The sequence below is a fragment of the Lissotriton vulgaris genome, chromosome 3_1 (assembly GCF_964263255.1).
Source record: "Lissotriton vulgaris chromosome 3_1, aLisVul1.2, whole genome shotgun sequence".
Classification (NCBI taxonomy): domain Eukaryota; kingdom Metazoa; phylum Chordata; class Amphibia; order Caudata; family Salamandridae; genus Lissotriton; species Lissotriton vulgaris.
The window spans coordinates 1629576866-1629602490 of record NC_141689.1 but is presented as its reverse complement, the minus strand read 5'-3'; positions in this window follow the sequence as shown (position 1 = coordinate 1629602490).

Sequence of the window (25625 nt, the reverse complement as noted above, 5' to 3'; positions counted from 1 at the left end):
GTCGGACAGATCCTGGCCTTCCTGGTCATCTTCCGCCGGCGACGCTACCTCCTCCTCCTCTGTCCTCTTGCCCCTGGGGGAAGCTGATGTACAACATGAAAGAAAGACCCAAACATGGATGATTGTTGTCAACCAAATCAAACATTTCAAAAGAACAATAACAAATTTTTTTCGGGGAAATAGCAAATAGACAACAATTGCACTACATTTATTGACCTATCTGATGTGGTCTACTAGGATATTAGTATTGCTGGATTCGCGGACCGTCGACTTGGAAAGTTATGTAACTCACTAAACCAACTACATAAAGGTTCGACTAGGACTGGCAGGCAGCACTACGCAGCATGCGAAGTGACGGACAAAGTCCATCGTTATTGCAGACCAGTGAGAACACTGAAAAGTACTTTTTCTACTACATAACCAGTCATTAAAATACTCAAACTATCAATCCACCACCACTATTTCTTCTTAGTGGCAGGTGTACAAAGGAAGGACTGGACTTGAGTCTCTAAGGGCAGATTTACAAGTCCCTTGCAGCTTTTTTGCTTCGTTGTTGCGTGACTTTTGTGACGCAGCGGCAGCGCTAAAGAGGCCCCATGGTGCAGGGTATATGAACAACGTGATGCATCTGGGAGATGCATCACGTTGTAAAGCCCTGCGCCATCAGGGGGCGTTCCGGCGCAAGGGAATTCATTCCTGCGCAGGAACGCATCCTCAAAGTGGCTGAGTGAAATCTACAAGATTTCACTCAGTCACTTTTAGGCCAATGCTGCGTCACACAAAACCCTGCGCCTGCTTGAAGCAGACGTACGGCTTGACGCAGCATTGGGGAGATATGGCACCCCAGAGCATTGCTGGAGCTGCGTCGTAGTTGCGACGCAACTCCAGCAATGCGCTGCCTTTAGGGCACAGATGCGTGACGCTTTTCTGTCGTTTTTGCCCCATGGTGCGCCGCATTGTAAATGTGTCGCACCATGGGTGGTGGAGGCATGGCGCACAATTACTGGCGCATCCCTGCTAATTTGCAGGGATGCACCAGTTATTGTAAATCTGCCCCTTAGTGTCTAGCATTACGCAGTTCTGTAAAGTACACTCATACATAATTACTGAAATGAGCACAAAAAATCGAAAACAAATTAATCATAGTAGCACCGCCACTGAGCAGGAGAGCAGGGCACCTGAAATGCAATCACAGAACATTTTGAAACATAATTTACCTACAATCTAATCGGCAGCATTATTGCTCTTCGGAAAAAACAAAAATTTGCAATATGATAACACATAGTGCAGGAGAAAACAGAGTAGTGATTAAATAGCTACTACTGCTCACCAAGCCCGGGGATCTCGACGCCTAGCAGGTCGAGCAGGTTGTGTTCACGGTCCAGGAGGTCGGACCACCGGTGCGTGGCCTAATTGTAGGTGCACCGGACCCAAGAGAGTTTATATATGGCCCTGCACACCTTCTCCCACAGCTTCCGATGCTCCCAGAGCCCGTACCCGCTAGCGATCCTGCCGCTTGCCGCGATGGTCTTGGGGAGGTGGGGCTGCAGATAGTAAACCAGTGTGGCCACCTCCTCCGTGCAAAAGATCTCCCGGGCTGTGACTCCCCCCCCACAATCGCCCGCATGGGAGCCGGGCACGGGGTGCGGGACCCTTCCCCTTCTCCTTCCCGGCTCCCTTTGCCATGGTCCTGGACAGGAATGGAAATAATAAATAGGAAAGAGAATAGGGAAAAAGTAAATAAAAGAAGAGGCAAAAAAAAGTAGTTTTAAAGTAACCAAAAGTAGAAGAAAACACAAAATATAGATCTAGAAAAATAGAGGGATAGATAATAATCCAATAATAATAATAACCATTTTCAATCCACCGTTTATGTTGTATGATGAACTTGATTTTAATAAATGTTTTTACTTTCAATAAAGCTTTAAAACTTACATCGACTCTGTGGTTTTTAGTCATGAGTGAGTGAGCAAAAGGGTTTGCAATTTGCAAGCATGAGTCCGTGGCTCTGACAGTTCGGGACTCTGACTCCGTAGTCTTAAGTCCTGGGTTGGATAATCATCATTGGGGATCAATCATCAAATGAATTAGGGAGCTAAATGTCTCTGTCACACTAGCTAGTCAGTAAGGAAATTGGGGGTTCAAATTCTGTTATGACTGAGGTATGTGGAAAGTCTAACTGCGCCTATTATAATTGATAAACAATGCACTAATTAGTGTCCATAGTTCTGTTTGTGCAGAATTGTCCCTGCAACAATAGTAGTATGGATTGTCCTCCTAACCAATCAAAAAGTAAACTAGTATCTTATTCTTTCTTGGTGGTCATTGACAGTTTATTGTTGGGAATTGTCAAAGTATAAACTTTTAGAAGACTTTAAAAGACATTATGGACAACCCAGAGGACAGCACTCAGTGCATAGAGCTATTGCTGATTAGAATGGGAGTTTCGTTTAACACCTTTTGCCAGGTGTGCAAGCTTAGTAAGCTACACAGACAGACTAATAATAATAATCTAGTAGTACCACAGGGAGTCATAGTAGAGGCAGGATAAGAATTTAGAAACAGTCTACAAGAAGATCATAGACGATGTAGGAAAAATCGAGTGAGGAACGTTAGTAAAAAATGGGTACTCTAAAAGATAGGGAAGTATAATTATTAATATTAACATCAAAACTTACTGGGGCCAGCAGAGGAGCCCTCGTCGGACCGATCCTGGCCTTCCTGGTCCTCCTCCGCCGGCGACGCTACCTCCTCCTCTGTCCTCTTGCCCCTGGGGGTAGCTGATGTACAACATGAAAGAAAGATCCAAACATGGATGATTGTTGTCAACCAAATCAAACATTTCAAAAGAACAATAACAAATTATTTCGGGGAAATAGCAATAGACAACAATTGCACTACATTTATTTACCTATCTGATGTGGTCTTCTAGGATATTAGTATTGCTGAATTCGCGGGAGGTCGACTTGGAAAGTTATGTAACTCACTAAACCAACGACATAAAGGTTCGACTAGGACTGGCAGGCAGCACTACTCAGCACGCGAAGTGACGGACAAAGTCCATCGTGATTGCAGACCAGTGAGAACACTGAAAAGTATGTTTCCTACTACATAACCAGTCATTAAAATACTCAAACTATCAATCCACTACCACTATCTCTTCTTAGTGGGAGGTGTACCAAGGAAGGACTGGACTTGAGTCTCTAAGGGCAGATTTACAAGTCCCTTGCGGCTTTTTTGCTCTGTTGTTGCGTGACTTTTGTGACGCAGCTGCAGCGCTAAAGAGGCGCCATGGTGCGGGTATATTAACAACTTGACGCATCTGGGAGATGCATCACGTTGTAAAGCCCTGTGACATCAGGGGGCGTTCTGGCGCAAGGGAGTGCGTTCCTGCGCAGGAACGCATCCTAAGAGTGGCTGAGTGAAATCTACAAGATTTTACTCAGTCACTTTTAGGCCAATGCTGCGTCACACAAAACCCTGCGCCTGCTTGAAGCAGACGTACGGCTTGACGCAGCATTGGGGAGATAGGGCACCCCAGAGCATTGCTGGAGCTGCGTCGTGGTTGCGACACAACTCCAGCAATGCGCTGCCTTTAGTGCACAGATGCGTGACGCTTCTGTGTCGTTTTTGCCCCATGGTGCGCCGCATTGTAAATGTGTCGCACCATGGGTGGTGGAGGCATGGCGCACAATTACTAGTGCATCCCTGCTAATTTGCAGGGATGCGCCAGTTATTGTAAATCTGCCCCTTAGTGTCTAGCATTACGCAGTTCTGTAAAGTACACTCATACATAATTACTGAAATGAGCACAAATAATCGAAAACAAATAATCTTAGTAGCACCGCCACTGAGCAGGAGAGCAGGGCACCTGAAATGCAATCACAGAACATTTTGAAACATAATTTACCTACAATCTAATCTGCAGCATTATTGCTCTTCGGAAAAAACTAAAATTTGCAATATGATAACACATAGTGCAGGGTAAAACAGAGTAGTGATTAAATAGCTACTACTACTCACCAAGCCCGGGGATCTCGACGCCTAGCAGGTCGAGCAGGTCGTGTTCACGGTCCAGGAAGTCGGACCACCGGTGCGTGGCCTGGTTGTAGGTGCGCCGGACCTGAGAGAGTTTATATATGGCCCTGCACACCTTCTCCCACAGCTTCCGATGCTCCCAGAGCCCGTACCCGCTAGCGATCCTGCCACTTGCCGCGATGGTCTTGGGGAGGCGGGCCTGCATATAGTAAACCAGTGCGGCCACCTCCTCCGTGCAAAAGATCTCCCGGGCTGTGACTTTCCCCCCCTCCCCGCAATCGCCCGCATGGGATCCGGGTACAGGGTGCGGGACCCTTCCCCTTCTCCTTCCCGGCTCTCTTTGCCATGGTCCTGGACAGGAATGGAAATAAGAAATAGGAAAGAGAATAGGGAAAAGTAAATAAAAGAAGAGGCAAAAAAGTAGTTTTTAAGTAACCAAAAGTAGAAGAAAACACAAAATATAGATCTAGAAAAATAGAGGGATATATAATAAGTAAAAAAGATTTTAAAAACTTCATTCAAACAAAGAAAGGATGGCACAGATTGAAGAAGAATTGGAAAAGCATGCCCAGAACCATAGCAATGAATGAAAAACAAGATTGCCACGCTCATTGAGGACCACATGGGTAAGTTTGCACGATATTTTCCCCGCGAGTATGCAAAAACACAGCAAACTCATAATACCGCGCCGCACACAATGCGAGATTGCCAATAGCAGCAAGAAATGGAAATACGCAACGCTCACAAGATAGCCACGCCCATGTATGACTGCATGGGTAACTTCGCGGTCGTTGCGCTAGAAGCGAGAAGAAACCGAAAGGCTTTTTGTCAGAGAAACAACTGGGTGCACAACCTAAAGTAGACACACTAGATACTGATTAGCTAATAAGGTGGTACATCTGGGTGAGTGGAGAGCCCTTGGAACCACTCAAAAATTGGTAGCATAACTACCAACTTACAGGAATTACGGGTTTACCCAATGCACTCAAAAAAGTAGATCACATGCTATGTAACATTCAATAGACATATACAAAAAACAAAGCGACAGAGAAATGTAGGAATCTCCAGAGGGAGAGTGATCCGATGGAGTCCTTTATTTTGTAAAACAGCCAGCCGACACGTTTTTCATCGCTATTACGAATCCTCAGGGCTGAAAGAACAAATAGGTAACAATGGAGCATCTAATGTGCGAATAAACAATCACATTGATGCAGCATTACGTATTCTCAAGCAAATTCCCATTGCTTCCATTAGTGTGAAACATGAAATTTAAATATTGTTGTAACAATGTGCAACCCAAGACATTCGTGTCGAAAGTGCATCTACGGCGTCATCTTAAAATTGTGTTGGTGGACATGTGAGTCAGAAAGAAGGTCCATGAATACCTCTTATTGAGTGAAACGGCGCGGTCTCAACACTTCAAACAAAACCATGTATAACATGTCTTCTTAAATGTGGGTGCCTCAATTCGTGTGCGACACATTCACACTGCGTGCAAAGTGAATGGTGCAAAGTCATGTGACTTTCTGAGACAAAATGCACATACCCAAATATGGCTGTATCACAATAGAAGGTCTATAAATGTCACAACAAATGAAAAAAGGGAGGAGAAAAACCCATCAACATTGTGTCATATGTATGAATAATGGGGCAAAAAGCAACAGATAGTCATATCAACCAAAAGTATGAAGCTCACTGCTCAGCCTGTGATAATTCCGACCCAGCCGGGCCCATGACCGTGAGTGAAAAATAGACAGGGAAGAAGCCTCCACTCTATAAAAGGGCCAAACAATGTGGATAGTAAATATCTAGAAATTGCCAATAAGTCCAACATAATAGCATAATAGAGCGCCAACATCCCAGAGATTTTAGATCCTACATTAACAACGACCTGTATAAAATTATTGAGGATATAACCCAATCACTCTACACTAGGCTGTGGACCTTCCAGCAACCTCATAAAAGAACAGCGAGATTGTTGGAACTCTCGACTAGAAATAACTGTCCTGTAAGACCTTTATCTGGTATTTAGAACAAAAGTGGCAATGGCTTACCCCTGTGTGAGGTAACTGTTAATTAACACGGTCTTGTGTAAGACATCCGATGTAGAAGATGAAGAAGTCTTCGTATATGACGTGTTGGGCACTAAAGTGTTTAAGGTAATTATCTGAAACATTAAAGAATATAGATCCCGTCAGGACAAAAACGGTCTCCGTAAACTGTGAATCACACAAACCACCTTTGTAAACGATCTCATTCTTACCTAGAAGGACTCAACGCTATTCGGGCAGCCGGGAGTCGGGTGCGACTTCAGTCATGTAAAGGCGAGACGCCCAATACCAGGGAAGATTAAAGTAAGAAGATGTCAGTATTTAGTGATCAGGGGACTCTGGGGCTAGGAGAATAAGCTTATTCTCCTAGCTCCAGAGTCCCCTCTGGTCCCAAGGGGAACGTTATTATTAGGATGATTTGACTCTCGAGGGAATGATCACTAAATACTGACAACTATTCTCTGACCCTGCTCTGACCCTCAAAGCAGGGTTAGAGAATAGTTACAAGTATGGCACAATGCTCCTGTAAAAAAAAATAAACTGCAACAGGAAGCACTTACAGCTAAGGAAGCAGGTGCCAGACTTGTAGATCGAATTCAGTGACACATTAACCAGCCCCAAATTAATTCATCTCAGTTGAGGCTGGGAAGGTGTGCTTTCCCCATAATCTACAGTGGTAAACCAGAGGTTGCTGTGATGAACCAGAGGGTGGCAGTGCTGAACCAGAGTGTGGCAGTGATGAACCAGAGGGTGCTGTGATGAACCAGAGGGTGACAGTGGTGAACCAGAGGGTGGCAGTGGTGAACCAGAGGGTGCTGTGAGGAACCAGAGGGTGGCAGTGGTGAACCAGAGGGAGACAGAGCTGAACCAGAGGGTGGCAGGGGTGAAACAGAGGGTGGCGGTAGTGAACCAGAGAGTGCTGTGATGAACCAAAGGGTGACTGGGGTGAACCAGAGGGTGTCAGTGGTGAACCAGAGGGTGCTGTGATGAACCAGAGGGTGGCAGGGGTGAACCAGAGGGTGGCAGTGGTGAACCAGAGGGTGCTGTGATGAACCAGAGGGTGGCAGTGCTGAACCAGAGGGTGACAATGGTAAACCATAGGGGGCTGTGAGGAACCAGAGGGTGGCAGTGGTGAACCAGAGGGTGGCAGTGGTGAACCAGAGGGTGGTAGTGGTGAACCACAGGGTGGCAGTGATGAACCAGAGGGTGGCAGGGGTGAACCAGAGGGTGGTAGTAGTGAACCAGAGAGTGCTGTGATGAACCAGAGGGAGGCAGGGGTGAACCAGAGGGTGGCAGTGGTGAACCAGAGGGTGGTAGTGGTAAACCTGAGGGTGACAGTGGTGAACCAGAGAGTGACAGTGGTGAACCAGAAAGTGGCAGTGGTGAACCACAGGGTGGCAGTGATGAACCAGAGGGTGGCAGGGGTGAACCAGAGAGTGACATTGGTGAACCAGAGAGTGGCAGTGGTGAACCACAGGGTGGCAGTGGTGAACCAGAGGGTGGCAGTAGTGAACCAGAGAGTGCTGTGATGAACCAGAGGGTGACAGGGGTGAACCAGAGGGTGACAGGGGTGAACCAGAGGGTGACAGTGGTGAACCAGAGGGTGCTGTGTTGAACCAGAGAGTGGTACAAAAGGGGGTGCTGATGGACGGAGCATCTAAATCAATCAAACACTCACACCCAGTCAAAAGATCCGGGTTTAATCCATCACCGTTCTTTAGCCCACTCTGCCACCCCAGTTCAGACATGGCTATATGCAAATCAGTCTGACCCTGTGCCTCATGGGAACAGTCCATCCCGAACTGCCAAGACATGTCTTCCCTGGATCGGAAACAAGCTTCCGAGGACCGGTTTCTGGCATTCCAGCCGTCTTCAGCCCGGCTTGCTTGAATCCAGTGACAAAGTGAGCAATGCACTCACCTCTGAGCATACCCTGCCACACTTATGGCGGCCAAAAGTGGTACAAAAGGGGGTGGTGATGGACGGAGCATCTGAATCAATCAAACACTCACACCCAGTCAAAAGATCTGGGTTTAATCCATCACCGTTCTTTAGCCCACTTTGCCACCCCAATTCAGACATGGCTATATGCAAATCAGTCTGACCCTGTGCCTCATGGGAACAGTCAAGCCCGAACTGCCAAGCCATGTTTTCTCTGGATCGGAAACAAGCTTCCGAGGACCAGTTTCTGGCATTCCAGCTGTCTTCAGCCCGGCTTGCTTGAATCCAGTAGCAAAGTGAGCAAGGGACTCACGTCTGAGCATACCCTGCCACACTTATGGCGGCCAAAAGCGGTACAAAAGGGGGTGGTGATGGACGGAGCATCTGAATCAATCAAACACTCACACCCAGTCAAAAGATCTGGGTTTAATCCATCACTGTTCTTTAGCCCACTCTGCCACCTCTGGGAAGCTTGATCCGGTCCAGGAAAGACATGGCTTGGCAGTTCAGGCTGGACTGTTCCCATGAGGCACAGGGTCAGACTGATTTGCATATAGCCATGTCTGAACTGGGGTGGCGGAGTGGGCTAAAGAACAGTGATGGATTAAACCCAGATCTTTTGACTGGGTGTGAGTGTTTGATTGATTCAGATGCTCCGTCCATCGCCACCCCCTTTTGTACTGCTTTTGAACCAGAGAGTGGCCGTGGTGAACCAGAGGGTGGTAGTGGTGAACTAGAGGGTGACAGTGGTGAACCAGAGAGTGACAGTGGTGAACCAGAGCGTGGCAGTGCTGAACCACAGGGTGGCAGTGATGAGCCAGAGGGTGGCAGGGGTGAACCAGAGAGTGACAGTGGTGAGCCAGAGAGTGGCAGTGGTGAACCACAGGGTGGCAGTGGGGAACCAGAGGGTGACAGTGCTGAACCAGAGGGTGGCAGGGGTGAATCAGAGGGTGGCAGTAGTGAACCAGAGAGTGCTGTGATGCACCAGGGGGTGACAGGGGTGAACCAGAAGGTGACAGGGTAAACCAGAGGGTGGCAGTAGTGAACCAGAGAGTGCTGTCATGAACCAGAGGGTGACAGGGGTGAACCAGAGGGTGACAGGGGTGAAGCAGAGGGTGACAGTGGTGAACCAGAGGGTGCTGTGATGAACCAGAGAGTGGCAATGGTGAACCAGAGGATGGTAGTGGTGAACCGGAGGGTGACAGTGGTGATCCAGAGAGTGACAGTGGTGAACCAGAGAGTGGCAGTGGTGAACCACAGGGTGTCAGTGATGAACCAGAGGGTGGCAGGGGTGAACCAGAGACTGACAGTGGTGAACCAGAGAGTGGCAGTGGTGAACAACAGGGTGGCAGTGGTGAACCAGAGGGTGACAGTGCTGAACCAGAGGGTGGCAGGGGTGAACCAGAGGGTGGCAGTAGTGTGATGAACCAGTGGGTGACAGGGGTGAACCAGAAGGTTCCAGGGCTGAACCAGAGGGTGGTAGTAGTGAAGCAGAGGCTGACAGTGCTGAACCAGAGGGTGGCAGGGGTGAACCAGAGGGTGACAGTGGTGAACAAGAGAGTGGCAGTGGTGAACCACAGGGTGGCAGTGATGAACCAGAGGGTGACAGTGCTGAACCAGAGGGTGGCAGGGGTGAACCAGAGGGTTGCAGTAGGGAACCAGAGAGTGCTGTGATGAACAAGAGGGTGACAGGGGTGAACCAGAGGGTGACACGGGTGAACCAGAGGGTGACAGTGGTGAACCAGATGGTGCTGTGATGAACCAGAGAGTGGCATTGGTGAACCAGAGGGTGGCAGTGGTGAACCAGAGGGTGGCTGGGGTGAACCAGAGGGTGGCAGCGGTGAACCAGAGAGTGCTGTGATGAAACACAGGGTGACAGGGGTGAACCAGAGGGTGGCAGTGGTGAACCAGAGGGTGCTGTGATGAACCAGAGGGTGGCAGTGGTGAGTGCTGAACCAGAGGGTGGCAGGGGTGAACCAGAGGGTGGCAGTGGTGAACCAGAGGGTGCTGTGATGAACCAGAGGGTGGCAGGGGTGAACCAGAGTGTGACAGTGGTGAACCAGAGGGTGACAGTGGTGAACCTGAGGGTGCTGTGATGAACCAGAGGGTGGCAGTGGTGAACCAGAGGGTGACAGTGGTGAACCAGAGGGTGGCAGTGGTGAACCAGAGGGTGATAGTGATGAGCCAGAGGGTGGCAGTGGTGAACCAGAGGGGGGTAGTGATGAAGCGGAGGGTGACCGCGATGAACCACAGGGTCGCAAACAGGCTGGACACGTAGAAACAACATGGTCACGACCGTTGCGACCACACAAGTAAGTTTGCGTTCCCAAACTTGTAAAAAACGCTCGCGAACTGGCAAAAACCCTTGCAAACTGGGAAAAAAAAGAAAATCCGCAAATTCGCACAAATTCGCGGATTATGCGAATCGCGAATTCGCTTTTGCACTAATTCGCGGAATGCGAATTCGCTAATTTCGTCCATACTTACTTAGAATACAGTGAAAACACCTACATACAATAGGGTACACTATGGGTTGGGTTACATCTGTGATTGCCATGCTCTCTCCTGTAGGGCCCTATTACATAATTGGGCAGGAGAATTAAAACTTTGTCTAAGTCAGAGGTGCAGAAAGAGGCAAGAAATGTACAGCAAAAAGAAACAGAGGTGCTGAAAGAGGCAAGCGAGGTGCAGAAAGAAGCAAGTGAAGTGCAGAAAGAGGCAAGAGGGGCACAGGAAGAGGTAGGAGAGGTACACAAAGAGGCCAAAGAGTTACAGAAAGAGTCAGGAGGGGTGCAGAAAGAAGCAGAAGTGTAGAAAGAGGCAGGATAAGGGCAGAAAGACACAAGAGAATTGCTGAAAGAAGCAACAGAGGTGTGTAAAGAAACAAGAGAAGTGTAGAAAGAGCCAATAGAGGTGCAAAAAGAGGCAAGAGGGGTATAGAAAGAGGTTAGGGAGGTACACAAAGAGACCAAAGAGGTACAGAAAGAGGCAAGTGAGGTGCAGACAGAAGCAAGAGCAGTGCAGGAAGAATGAACAGAGGTACAAAAAGAAGCAAGAGGGGTACAGAAAAAGGTATGAGAGGTGCACAAAGAGGCAAGAGAGGTACATAAAGTGGCAGGAGGGGTGCAGAAAGAAGGAAGAGAAGTGCAACAGAGGTGTGAAAAGAAATTAGAGAAGTACAGAAAGGGGCAAGTGAGGTGCAGAAACTGCAAGAGAACAGCAGAAAGAGGCAAATGGGTTGCAAAAAAGGGAAGGAGGGTGGAGAAACGGGCAAGAGGGGTGCAGAAAGAGAGAGAAGTGCAGCAAGAAGCAAAAGAGGTGCCTTAAAAAGGCACGTGGGGTGCAGAAAGAGGCAAGAGCAGTGCAGACAGAATCAAGAAATGCGCAGAATGAGGCAAGAGACGTGCAGAAAAAGGCAAGTGATATGCAGAAAAGGTAAGAAGGGTACAGAAAGGAGCAAGAGAAATGCAGAAATAGGCAAGGGAGGTGCAGTAATAGGCAAGATAATAGCAAAAGGGGCACAGAAAGAGGGAACAGGTGTGCAGGCAGAGGCAGGAGAGGTGTAGAAAGAGGGAAGAGGGGTACAGAAAGAGGCAAGAGTCATGCAGAAATCTGAAACAGAGATGCAACAAGAAGCAAGAGCAGTGCAGAAGGTACCAGCAGAGGTGCAGAAAGAGGCAAGAGGGGTACAGAAATAGGCAAGAAAAGTTCAGAAAGAAGCAAAAGTGTTACAGAAAGAGGCAAGAGAACTGCAGAAAAGGGCAAGAGCGGTGCAGAAAGAGTCAGGAGAGGTGCACAAAGAGGCAAAAGGGGTACAGAAAGAGGCAAGAGGGGTACAGACCGAAGGAAGAGAAGTGCAGAAAGAAGCAACAAAGGTGCACAAACAGGCCTGAAAGGTACAGAAAGAGGGAACGGGGTGTAGAAAGAGGCAAGAGAAGTGCAGAAAGAAGCAACAGAGGTGCTTAAAGAGGCAAGAGGGATACAGAAAGAGGCAAGTGACACACAGAAAGAAGCAACAGAGGTGCACAAACAGGCATGAAAGGTACAGAAAGAGGGTACACACGTGTAGCAAGAGTTAAGAGGGATACAGAAATTTGCACGAGAGGAGCAGAAAAAAACAAGAGCAGTGTAGAAAAAAGCAAGAGAAGTGCAGAAAGAAGCAAGAGAGGTGGAGAAATAGGGAAGAGGGGTGCAGAAAGAGGCATGAGGGATGCGAAAACTTGCAAAAGAGGTGCAGAAAAAAGCAAGAGCAGTGCAGAAAGAATCAACAGATGTGCAGAAACAGGGAATAGCGGTGCTGAAATAGGTGGGAGATGTGCACAAATAGGCAAGAGGGGTACAGAAAGAGGCAGGAGGGGTGCAGTAAGAAAGAAGAGAAGTGCAGAAAGAAGCAACAGAGGTGCTGAAAGAGGCACGAAGCATGCATAAAGAGTCAAGGGAAGTGCAGAAGGAAGCAACAGAGGTGCAGAAAGAGGAAAGAGAGGTGCAGAAACAGGTAGGAAAGGTGCAGAAAGAGGGAGAAGGGGTGCAAAAAGATGCAAGTGTGGTGCAGAAAGAGGCAACAGAGGTGCAGAAAGAGGCAAGAGGGGTACAGAAACAAGCAAGAGAAGTGCAGAAATAGGCAAGAGAATTGCTGAAAGATGCAACAGAGGTGCAGAACGAGGCAAGAGAAGTGCAGAAAGAGACAGGAAAGGTGCAGAAAGAGGAACAAGAGGTGCAGAAAGAGGCAAGAAGGATACAGAAATTTGCAAAAGAGGTGCAGAAAGAAGCAAGAGAAGTGCAGAAAGACCCAACAGAGGTGCTGAAAGAGTCAGAGGGGTACAGAAAGAGGCAAGAGAAGTGCAGAAAGAAGCAAAAGAGGGGCAGAAAGAGGCAAGAGAACTGCAGTAAATGGCAAGAGAGGTACAGAAATAAGGAGAGGTGCACAAAGAGGCAGGAGGGGTGCAGAAAAAAGCAAGCAAGGTGCATAAAGAGGCGACAGAGGTGCAGAAAGATGCAACAGAGGTGCAGAAACAAGCAGGAGAAGAGCAGAAAGAGGCAAGGGGTTTGCTGAAAGAAGCAACAGAGGTGCAGAAGGAGGCAAAAGAGGTGCAGAGAAAGGCAGGAAAGGTGCAAAATGAGGGAACAGGTATGCAGAAAGAGGCAAGAGGGATCCAGAAATTTACAAAAGAGGTACAGAAAGAAGCAAGAGCAGTGTAGAAAGAACCAACAGAGGTGCAGAAAGAGACAAGAGGGGACCTGAAAGAGGCAAGAGAAGTGCATACAGAAGAAAAAAAGGTGCAGAAAGAAGCAAGGAAATTACAGTAAATGGCACGAGAGGTGCAGAAAGAAGAAGGAGAGGTGCACAAAGAGGCAAGAGATGTACAGAGAAAGGCAAGAGGGGTGCAGGAGGAAGAAAAAGAAGTACAGAAAGAAGCAACAGAGGTGCTGAATGAGGCAAGAGGGGTGGAGAAACAGGCAGGAAAAGTGCATAAGATGGAACAGGGGTGCAGAAAGAGGCAAGAGGGATGCAGACATTTGTGAAAGAGGTGCAAAAAGAAGCAAGAGCAGTGCAGAAAGAGCCTACAGAGGTGCAGAAAGAGGCTAGAGGGGTGCAGTAAGAAGTAGGAGCGGTGCACAAAGAGGAAAGAGGGGTCCAGAAAGAGGCATGAGGGTATAGAAAGAAGGACGAGAAGTGTATAAAGAAGAAACAGAGGTGCTGAAAGAGACAAACAGAGTACAGAAAGAGGCAAGAGGAGTGCAGAAAGAAGCAACAGAGTTACAGAAAGAATTAATAGAGTTACAGAAAGAGGAAAGAGAGATGCAGAAAGAAGCAAATGAGGTTACAGAAATAGTCAAGAGAGGTGCAGAAAGGGGCAGGAGAGATGCAGAAAGAAGAGAGTGAGGTTCGGAAATAGAGAAGAAAATAGCAGAAAGTGGCAAGTGGGGTGCATAAAGAGTCAAGAGAGATATAGAAAGATGCAAGATATGTATAAAAAGAGGCAAAAGAAGTGCAGAAAGAGGCACTTCAGGTGCAGCAATATGCAAGATAGGTGCAGAAAAAAGCAAGAGAAGGGCAGAAACAGGCAACAGAATTGCAGAAAGAAGCAACAGAGGTGCAGAAAGAGGCAAGAGAAGTGCAGAAACCGACAGTAAAGGTGCAGAAAGAGGGACCAGGGGTGCAGAAAGAAGCAAGAAGAATACAGAAATTTGCCAAAGAGGTGCAGAAAGAAGCAAGAGTACTGCAGATAGATCCAACAGTGGTACAGAAAGAGGCAAGTGAAGTGAAGAAAGAAGCAAACGTGTGTGCAGAAAGAGGCAAGAGAACTGCAGACAAAAGTAAGAGTGGTGTAGAAAGAGTCAGGAGAGGTGCACAAGAGGCAAAGGGGATACAGAAAGAGGCAAGGGAGGTGTAGAAAGAAGCAGGAGAAGTGCAGAAAAAAGGAAACAGAGGTGCTTAAAGAGGCAAGAGGGGTACAGAAAGAGGTAAGATGTGCAGAAAGAAGCAACAGAGGTGCCGAAAGAGGCAATAGAGATGCACAAACAGGCATGGAAAGTACAGAAAGAGGGAACGGGTGCAGAAAGAGGCAAGAGAAGTACAGTAAACGGCAAGAGAGGTGCAGAAAGGTAAAGGAGGGGTCCACAAAGAGGCAAGTTGGGTACAAAAAGAGGCAAGAAGGGTGTAGGAGGAAGCAAGAGAAGTGCAGAAAGAAGCAACAGAGTTGCTGAAGGAGGCAAGAGAGGTGCAGAAACAGGCAGGAAAGGTCCAGAAAGAGGAAACAGGGTGCAGAAAGAGACAAGAGGGATACAAAAGTTTGCAAAAGACAAGCAGAAAGAAGTAAGAGCAGTGCAGAAAGAACCATCAGAGGTGCAGAAAGAGGTAGGAGAGGTGCACAAAGAGGCAATAGGGGTACAGAAAGAGGCAAGATGGGTGCAGACAGAAGGAAGAGAAGTGCAGAAAGAAGCAACAGAGGTGCACAAACAGGCATGAAAGGTACAGAAAGAGGGAACAGGGTGCAGAAAGAGGCAAGAGAAGTGCAGTAAACGGCAAGAGAGGTGCAGAAAGGTAAAGGGGAGGCCTACAAAGAGGGGTTCTGAAAAAGGCAAGAGGGGTTCCAAAAGAAGCAAGAGAAGTGCAGAAAGAAACAACAGAGGTGATGAAGGAGGTGAGAAGGGTGCAGAAAGAGGCAAGAGAAGTGCAGAAAGAAGCAACAGAGTTGCAGAAAGAGGCAATAGAGATACAGAAACAGTCAGGAAAGGCAGAAAGAGGAAACAGGGGTGCAGAAAGAGGCAAGAGGTATACAGAAGTTGGCAAAAGACAAGCAGAAATAAGCAAGATCAGTGCAGAAAGAGCCATCAGAGCTGCAGAAAGAGGTAGGAAAGGTACACAATGAGGCAAAAGGGGTACAGAAAGAGACAAGAGGGGTGCAGACAGAAGGAAGAGAAGTACAGAAAGAAGCAACAGAGATGCTGAAAGAGACAAGAAGGGTGCAGAAATAGGGAAGAAGTGTGCAGAAAGAGGCAAGAGGGGTACAGAAAGTAGCAAGTCAGGTACATAAAGAAGCAACAGCGGTGCAGAAAGTGTCAAGAGAAGTGCCGAATGTAGAAGAGATTTGCAGAAAGAGGCAGGAGACGTGCATAAAGACGAAACAGAGGTGCTGAAAGAGACAAAAGGGGTACAGAAAGAGGCAAGAGGAGTGCAGAAAGAAGCATCAGAGTTACAGAAAGAGGCAATAGAGGTGCAGAAAGAGGCAAATAAGATGCAGAAAGAAGCAAGTGATGTGCAGAAATAGGCAAGAGAGGTGCAGAAAGGGGCAAGAGAGGTGCAGAAAGAAGAGAGTGAGGTTCAGAAAGAGAGAAGACAATAGCAGAAAGTGGCAAGTGGGGTGCATAAAGAGGCAAGAGATAAACAGGTTAATCATCCCTAAGAACTCACCTCTAAACCAGAAAAATATTAAAGAGCTTCAGAAACGAGTTGTCAACCTGGCACAAGACTCAATCAATACTCTAAAAGCGATTGAAAAAATTTGGGAAATGACTGTAAGCACTCACTCTAAGGTCACGCATATCCAAAATCTCGTACACTCCTCACAAAGAAAGAGGAGCGAGATGGCCATGCCTTTAGCAAATAGACACAACCGACCAGTTAGGACGAAATTCTTGTCAAAGGAAGAAACTCTTGCCTTACTCCGAACTTATGAACCTTCAGACTGTGTGAGGGAGCAGAGAATCAAAACAGTACCAATCGACTCACATAGAACCTCCAGAAAGAATGATAGAAAACCCAACCTACACAACTTACAACACATCCAACCAACAACACTCGAATCCAAAAATGAGAACCTTAGTAATTCAGGGAAACCGTTGATCTGCCTTCTACTCAATTGTCGATCGGCGAACAAACATGCATCAGACATAGCAGCCCTCATCATCAACAAGGAAATTGATCTGGCAATCCTTACAGAAACTTGGCTATCGGAATCGTCATCTCCAACCATGGATCTCTTAGTACCACCTCACTACAACATTGTGAGACTAGATAGACTAAGAAAATCAGGAGGAGGTATAGCTTGCATTCACCGATCAAATATAGAGGTCAACCAGATTTAAGCTGACCCTCTAGAATCTTGCGAATACCTAGGTCTTAATATAAGATCAGCTAGCAAACAAAGATGCATCCTGCATGCGATTTATCACCCACCGAGAGATAATGAAAAGTTCACTGAGCAGTTAATGGAGATCTTAACGGCCAACTTTAACTCGGATACCAATAGCATATTTCTAGGCGACTTCAATTTACATTGGGATGACTGCAATGACAAACTGGTTAACACACTTAAAGATTTCCTTGTCGAGCTAAACCTCACCCAAGCCTGCACACAACCCACACAATCGAAAGGAGCGACCTTAGACTGGATTATCTCAAGAAACAAAGTCACATCAAACCTTTCCATAACTCCATGTGATTGGTCTGATCATCATTCTATAACTTTCGGGATACTCATAGTGAAAAAGGGCACGAGTGTGCAACCCTCCAGGTCCAAAAAATGGGTTCGAGACACAAAGGAGGCTAATATTGAGCTACTGGTTGAAAGCTGTGAGAGAGACCTAAAGCCATATAGCAACCTGCAGGATGTAAATGAGCTGACCGATCACTACATAACATCAGTCGGAAATATCGTCAACAACACCATGCCATTAAAGCTGAAAAGAGTCACGGAGAAGACGAAAAATTCTTGGTTTAATGGGACACTGAATGAAGACAGGCGCAAATTGAGAATGGCCGAAAGAAAATGGAGACAACAGCCTTCATCCCCCGAGCTAAAGGCCCTCAGAAATATTAGAAATCAATATAACAAAAAGATCATAAAGTCCAAAAAGGAATTTATAAGATCAGAACTGGACAATGCTAAAAATAGACCACGAAAACTCTTCGAAATACTAAAGCAACAATCAAATAAACTAGCCAAATCCGCTCAAGAGAACTCAAAAACACCCTTAAGCTGCGAGGATTTTTCCACATTTTTCACGGAAAAGGCCAAATCACTGGATGAAGAGCTCAGGAGTGCCGCGGCTAACCTACCGATCGAACCTTCGCTGCCTATGAGCGATGCCAACTCGACAACAGAGTGTTTTAAGACAAAAAACAAGGCAAAGTGGGATACATTCGAATTATATGACCAGGACAAGATCAACAAAAAGCTTTCGGAAATCAAACCTAACAACCAGTATCACGACCCACTTCCCGCAAAATGCCTTCAAGAAATCAGCCACATTGTGGTTCCAATCTGGACCAAAATAATAAATGCATCATTATCACAAGGGATCCTCCCTGATTGTCTAAAAACAGGTCAAGTTGTTCCCATAATCAAAAAACCTACAGCGGATGTTACAGATCCGAATAACTATCGCCCAGTGACCAACATCCCTTTACTGGCCAAACTAATTGAGAAATGCGTGCAGGGCCAAATGAGTCAACACATCACCAAGTTCTCCTTACTAGATGAATGCCAATCAGGATTCAGAGCAGGGCACAGCACGGAAACAGCGACCTTCCATATCGTTGATGATGCGTTACAAGCCCTCAATCAAAATCAAGCATGCCTTCTGATTCTATTAGACCGATCATCGGCGTTTGACACGGTAAATCATGAAGCATTATTGACCAGGCTGCAGGACAGGATGGGATTGTCTAAAAATGTGCTGAAATGGTTTGAGTCCTTCCTACAGAACAGAACACAACGATTCCTGGTCAACCAATCGATTTCACCTCCATGCCCTAACTCAATAGGAGTCCCTCAAGGATCAACGTTATCCCCAGATCTGTTTAACTTGTATGTTGAACCTCTCACAGAAATTCTCCGAAAATCACAGATATCCTATCACATGTATGCAGACGACACGCAAATATACATAAAGATCGCCTCCCTTGATGACATTGAAATAATGAATAAGACATTAAAAATGGCATTGCAATGGTTAACCACTAATCATCTGAAGCTAAATGCACACAAAACAGAGTTCCTACTAATTTCACCAGCAAGGAGCCATACGGATATAAAGGAATGGACCAAACTGGTGACTGCGCTAAACTGCACCCCAACCCTAGTCAACTCAGCTAAATCGCTAGGAATCACCTTAGACGAGAACCTTGACATGAAAGCTCACATTAATTCAATGGCGAAAAGTGCCCGCTTCCACCTGAACTACTTAAGAAAATTGAAACCTTTCATCTCAGAAGCGGATCTTAAACTAGCAATCCAATCCCTAGTCATCTCTAGGATCGAATATGGCTGCACCACCTTCGCTGGCTTACCAAAAACGCACACAGCACCACTAAAAGCTTGCCTCAATGCAGCGGCAAGACTCATCACTGGATCTAGGAAATTTGATCATATATCTCCCCACCTGAAAGCATTAAACTGGCTACCTTTTGAAGCCAGAATCCAAATGAAGATATTGTGTATCACTCATAAAGCGATCCATTGCAACACTCCAAGATACCTAGCCAAGAAAATTGAGCTATCCGGAGGTAACAGACCAGCTAGGAGCGCCAAAGAGTTGCTGTTGCGGCCAGCCCTCTTCCGAAAGAAAAGGACTTATGACAGAGCGTTCACAGGAGCGGCCCCCAGACTCTGGAACTCACTCCCCCCTAACATCAGGAAGACTCAGAATATCGTTAACATTTAAGCGGGAAGTCAAGAGCCTTTTGATGAGTAGATTCCTTACATAGGAAAACCTATTGATCACTGTTATGGTCCATTGCTGTCCTAACACTGAACATTTATGTCATCAGAAAGGGAAGACGTGACATAAATAGTAGGAAGGCTAATTTGAGGACACCAGATGGACGCGTCATTTAAGACTAAGCTGTTGTCAGATCTCACGGCGGGGTCTAGACGCGAACCCTGCCTTGAGGCGCAATACTGTACCTAAAAACTACATTTCCCATGTTTCCAGGGTCCGCGCGCGCGACGCCCGTGGTGATGACGTCACACGCGCAGAGAACATTACCGGTGAAGGAACAGAAGCGCCCGCCGTTGATTCTGGTTGTGTTGCGGTAAGACTACGAGAGTTACCAGCGTATCCTTTTTGTGATTATCCTCTGAGCTGGCTGGTGAGTACTTTAGAAGCATTCCGCTTCTGTCTGGGGGTGGCGTCGGTTTGCGCTTCCCTTTCCTGTGGAGTCCTCGGCTGAGGCTCTTGTTTTCACTTTCGTGTGGGATGCCGTTGTACCTAGCGGCATCTTCAGGGTTTACAGTTGTGAGGAATATTCGAGTGAGCAATTTTATTCAGTGAACTGCCATCCTATGCTCTGGTGTTTACCTGGCTTCCTGACTCACATGGCGATTGTTCTTGTCACTCGTATCCACCTTGTCTACATCCTCTTCAAAGGGGAATATCGGAATTACCTGCATTGAGACTCTGTATTCCAAAAGTGCCTATTTAACTTTGGGGAATATTGGCAAACTGAAGACATGATTAGTCTTGCTTGGCTTCTGTATATATCTCGCTTCAGGATCCAGGACTATTGTATGCTCCTTGTGTGCAGTATCGAGTGTTGTCTGGTGATGTAACCGGGCAATACAAATACGGGGTATAAGACAATAACAATTGTCTTCTTTTCTTTACTTTTGACAACAGGGGCTTATGAGCTTCGCCTGGCAGGCTAACTTCCATACTGACCCCTGTTGAAGCCCTATTTGACATTCATGTTGGTATGTACTTTATACTATTGTGTTTAATTTACTAGAACCTTGCTGGGGGAAGAAACTGACCATAGGGTTCTTGTATTCTAGAAAAATCTTCAAGTACAACTTTTCTGATTGCCAGGCAAAGCCAACCTATTTTCCTTTCCAGGTATACAGCATTCACTTCACACTAGGGTGGGTATACAGGTTACTACTAAGTGAATTGTATATAAGTCTGTGCTTGTCTCATGGTGCCTTGTTCTCATTTCAGCTTCCCTTCCCCGCTGCTCCCTTCCTACCCTTCCTGATTATCCCTCGCTCGATCATTCCTGTGTGTCTGTTCACATTCAGACCCAGGGGATGTCGAGAGGTGGACCCCATAGAGCATCGTGAGATCCTGAGGACCCTTGGACCTGACAGCTGTATCCTTACCGTTACCCTATGTCAATGTGAACATATAACGGTATCTCTTATCCAAAACTATTTAATACTCTACCTCATTTATGTGTGTTCATAGGGCTTATGATATAAGTTAAGTCTAACCTTACCTCTTAATGCAAATTGCACATGCGTGAGTAACGTATACCATCTACCTTATTTATGCTTGATTTTCTGTAGAATTGTTTTTATATATATTAATCTCCAATTCACTTTCCATGTTAAGCGCTCTGATACCCAAGGGTCTTGTTCGCGCTATACAAAACACTATAATAAATAAATAAATAAATAAATAAATAAATAGAGATGAGTATAGAAAGAGGCAAACAAAGTGCAGAAAGAGGCACTTCAGGTGCAGCAAGATGGAAGATAGGTGCAGAAACAAGCAAGGGAAGTGCAGAAAGAGGCAAGAGAATTGTGGAAAAAAGCAACAGAGGTACAGAAAGAGGCAAGAGAAGTGCAGAAACTGAAAGGAAAGGTGCAGAAAGAGCGAACATGAGTACAGAAAGAGGCAAGAGGGATAAATAAATTAGTGGAAAATGTGCAGAAAGAAGAAAGTGCACTGCAGAAAGTACCAACAGTGGTGCATAAAGAGGCAAGACGGTACAGAAAGAGGCAAGAGAAGTGCAGACAGAAGCAAAAAGGGTGCAGAAAGGGGAAGGAGATGTCCTCAAAGAGGCAAGAGGGGTACAGAAAAAGGCAAGAGGGTTGCCAAGGAAGCAAGAGAAGTGCAGAAAGAATCAAAACAGGTGCAGAAACAGGTAAGAGGGGTGCAGAAAGCGGCAATACAAGTGCAGAAAGAAGCAAAGGGGGTGCAGAAAGAGGCAAGAGAACTGTAGTAAATGGCAAGAGGGGTGCAGAAAGAAGGAGATGTGCAGAAAGAGGCAGAGGGGTGCAGAAACAAGCAAGCAAGGTGCAGAAAGAGGCAACAGGTGTGCAGAGAGAGGCAAAAGAGGCGCAGAAACAGGCAGGAGAGGTGCAGCAAGAGGAAACAGGGGTGCAGAAAGAGGCAAGAGGGATACAGAAGTTTGCAAAAGATGAGCAGAAAGAAGTAAGAGCAGGGCAGAAAGAACCGTCAGAGGTGCAGAAAGAGGTAGGAGAGGTGCACAAAGAGGCAATAGGGGTACATAAAGAGGCAAGAGGGGTGCATACAGAAGGAATAGAAGTGCAGAAAGAAGCAACAGAGGTGCTGGAAGAGACAAGAAGGGTGCAGAAAGAAGCAAGAGGGGTACAGGAAGAAGCAAGTGAGGTACAGAAAAAAGCAACAGCGGTGCAGAAAGAGTCAAGAGAGGTGCAGAAAGTAGAAGAGATTTGCAGCAAGGCAGAAGAAGTGCAGAAAAAGATAGAAATGTGCAGAAAGAAGCAACAGACAGGCAGAAAGGAGCAAGAGAGGAGCAAAAGGAAGCAAGAGTGTCTTGGACACCATTAGTACCTATTTAACACCCACATTTGGTAATACGTTTTAGGTTCGCAAAGGGCCTTCAACCATGCTGTAACCCTTGTCACTGCATTTGTGGAAATGTTTGAGCTAGGAAGCAAGGCTTTTTTTGTTAAAATCTGCAGACTAGGGAGCAGATGATGGATTATGTGGCTAATGCAGAAAAAGTACAATTGTGCGATGTCAATGCAGCCAAACAGTCCCATATTTCTATTGGCCCTGCTCATCCGTCTGACTAGGTGCACAAGTGCCCCTCAGTGATTCCTTCTTTTTTGTCTCACTGAGTTCATAGTTGAGCTTCTATGGAAATGAGGAAGACTAAACCTAAGGTTACCACTCCACAACAAAGACTACCATACCACATATTTACTCTCCATAACACATAATCCCACTCTACAAACTAAATACCACATACTTAATATCCACGTAATTTCACTGCACAACTTACCACATACTTCCACCAGACACAACATACATCCACTCCACTCCAAAAACATTAGTAAAAACCGTTCACATTTACAATGCCAATAGCTCTAACTCTCGCAAATTTGAAATCTATTGCATTGCAAACACTTCTTCAACTAGTAGACGCGTTTGCAGAGTGGTGGAGAAAGGCTGCTGGGCCTCCGACCAGCGCCCAGGAATTCCTCTGTGTAAGACTTACAAGAGGTACCAGCAGGACTTCTTGGCCCCCAAAGTCCCTCAGGAGTAAATTGGATTTCATCCCCATCCTGTAGCCTGCTAGGAGTCGCATTTGTAGAGTGGTGGAGAAAGGGGGGCAGGGCCTCCAAAGATGTCTTATTAATCCCACTGAGTGGGACTTACTGGAGGTAACAGGACAACCGTGGGGCCAACTACCCCTCCTTTTACCTCCAGTAAGTCCCACACAGCAGGATTGCTAACTTCTCATAGCAGGCCATGCCTCCTTTGCCCACCACTCTGCACACATGCTCCCTGGCACGCTGATGGGGATTGAAGTCCCCTTCGCTGCTGCGGGTCCTTAGGGGCCAACTAGCATACCTCTTACCTCCAGTAAGCCCCACACAGAGGGAGTGCTGAGAGGTGGACACAAGCCACTCTTACTTTCTCCACCACACTGCATACACACCTCCTGGCACGTTCTAAGTTTGGGTATTAGGCACACTTCATTCCTGAGGGTCCCTGGGGGCCAACTAGCCCACCAGGTACCTCCAGTAAGCCCCATAAAGCTGGATTGCTGAGAGTAGACTGAGGCCATGCCTCCTTTTACACCACTCTGCAAAAACAACTCCTGGCGCACTGCTGCTCAGGGTATGTAGTCCACTTGTGTCCTGAGGTCCCCAGGACACAAGAGGACCTCATCGCCCCACCAGCAGTGTGCCAAAAGGTACGTTTGCAGGGTAGTGTAAAAAGAGGCATGGGCTCGGACCACCTCTCTGCAATCCAGGTGTGTGGCGCTTACTGGAGGTACCTGGTGGGTTACTTGACCCCCAGGGACTCTCAGTATTCAAGGGGACTTATTTACCCAACTTACAACACCCCAGGGGGGCGCATTTTCAGAGTGGGGCAGGCAGGGCCTCTGGTGAGTTGCTGGCTTTTTTATTTTTATATCTTTTTAGAAGGGGGCTGTGTGGCCTGCTCTCGCTTCAACAAAGCAAAGCAGGAGTTTGATATGACAGGGCTGGAGCTGTGCTCTCGCCCTGCTATAGCAAACAGCAATGTCCCAGGGTTGGGCACCCCAGGACCTTGCAGGAGACGGCCCTGGGGGGTGGTGATCCCCAGGGCCAAGGAGGGCTCCAGGAGGGGGGCTGCGTGGCCCCCCTCCCAGCATTTTAAAAGCCCCAGGAGGTGGTGGTCCCTGGGGTCCACAACAGACCCCCATATTTAAATATTTAGTGCCCCGGGGAGGTGGTGGCCCATGAGGCCCTCCCGCCCATATTGATGAATTCCCAGGGCAGCGTGGGGGGGCGGGGTCTGCATGCCCGCCACACATAATGAATAAAACCCCAGGGAGGTACCTGTGCATTGCCCGAGGAACCTGGCCCACCCGGGGGCTTATACAAAACGAAGCTCAGGAGCCGGCGTTCATTTTTTTTTTTGCTTTTCTCAGCCGGAGTTGCACACCCAGCACAAATTCGGCTGATTAATTTTCTTTTAAATGCTATTTTTTGCCCCCTGAGCAGGCCTAGGGGTCAGGGTGTTTCTACCCTGACCCTGACCGAGTCTAAAGATGGCTGCCAACACATTCTGGTTTGGAGTGTTGGCAGCCAATCAGAATTGAGCTTGTGATCGGGAGTGTTCGCGAACCATCCTCAGTGCTCAGATATCAATATTTTTTATTTTTTTAATTACTCAGCAACTACTGAATGGATTTACACCATTTTTTAAAAAGCACGCTTTCTGAACCAAGATCTACCTTTTTGGCAGACTTGGTGTATTTCCATTTAGCAGTTCGGGATGTAGCCTGTTTCAAAACTTTATGGAAAATAACATGGGTAAAATGCATTTTGGGACCCCCCTTTTTTCTTGGCCCGCTTGACAAATCACCCCGAAACTTTTAGGACAGGAGCTGACCTGAGTGAACCATTAGTTTGGAAAATTTTGTGAAGATTTGTCAATCGGCGCCAAAGATGTTTCCTATGGACACTAGGTATATATATATATATATCCCACTACTTGTTGCACCGAAGGCGGGGCACTCATGCGTGGGTGCCGGTATTGCGGTGGTGCTCCAAATTCTTTCTCCCATAAAGGAAAAGAGACAGCACTCACAGGGCTTCAAACAGCGGCAAGATTGTATTTATTTCAGACGCATTTTGGAGTAACCTCCTTCGCCAGTGTTCTTTACACAGAACGCTGTCAGCCGCCATATTTAAAGTGCTTAGTGCAATCACATGGAAATCAACAAAGGACAATCGCGCTGAAAGCGCGCCATCTTAAAAGAGTATATCTCTCTTGTTACTGATATGTAACACATTTCAATTCATTGTAAGTGTCTAAAACCATAAATATGCTAGACATTTGGGATAATTCATTCATTTACATGAAATATGTCACTTTAACCTCAATAGAGTAAAAATCACGCCGTGGATCGGCAATTGCAGCCTATAGTTAGGGCTGCACTATAAGTCCTATGATTCCACAAATATTTCCGTGTATCGGTTAACGTGAAAATGTTATCAAAGCAAACAAAAACGAACCAGAAAACATTAAACACATTTTTTACACATGTTTTACAGTTGTCAGTTTCAAATTTCCTCTATAAAATTATTAAATAGAAAATATTCTTTTCCCAGATGAACATCAATTCCTCCACGCCATTCATCCCGTTGGGTGATTTCGTCTGCAAATCTATTATATAGCGTGACTCCCGTCTTCTCAATCTTAAAACTCTATCACCTCCCTTCAAGCTCAACGGCACATGATCAATACTGAAGTATTGTAACAGATCCCTGTTACTGCTGTGTTTAAAAGCAAAATGGCTTGCTACTTGGTAAGCTAAATCTTTCTTTGTGATAGCACGCATATGCTCCAGTATTCTCAATTAGACACTATGTATGATGGTCCCTA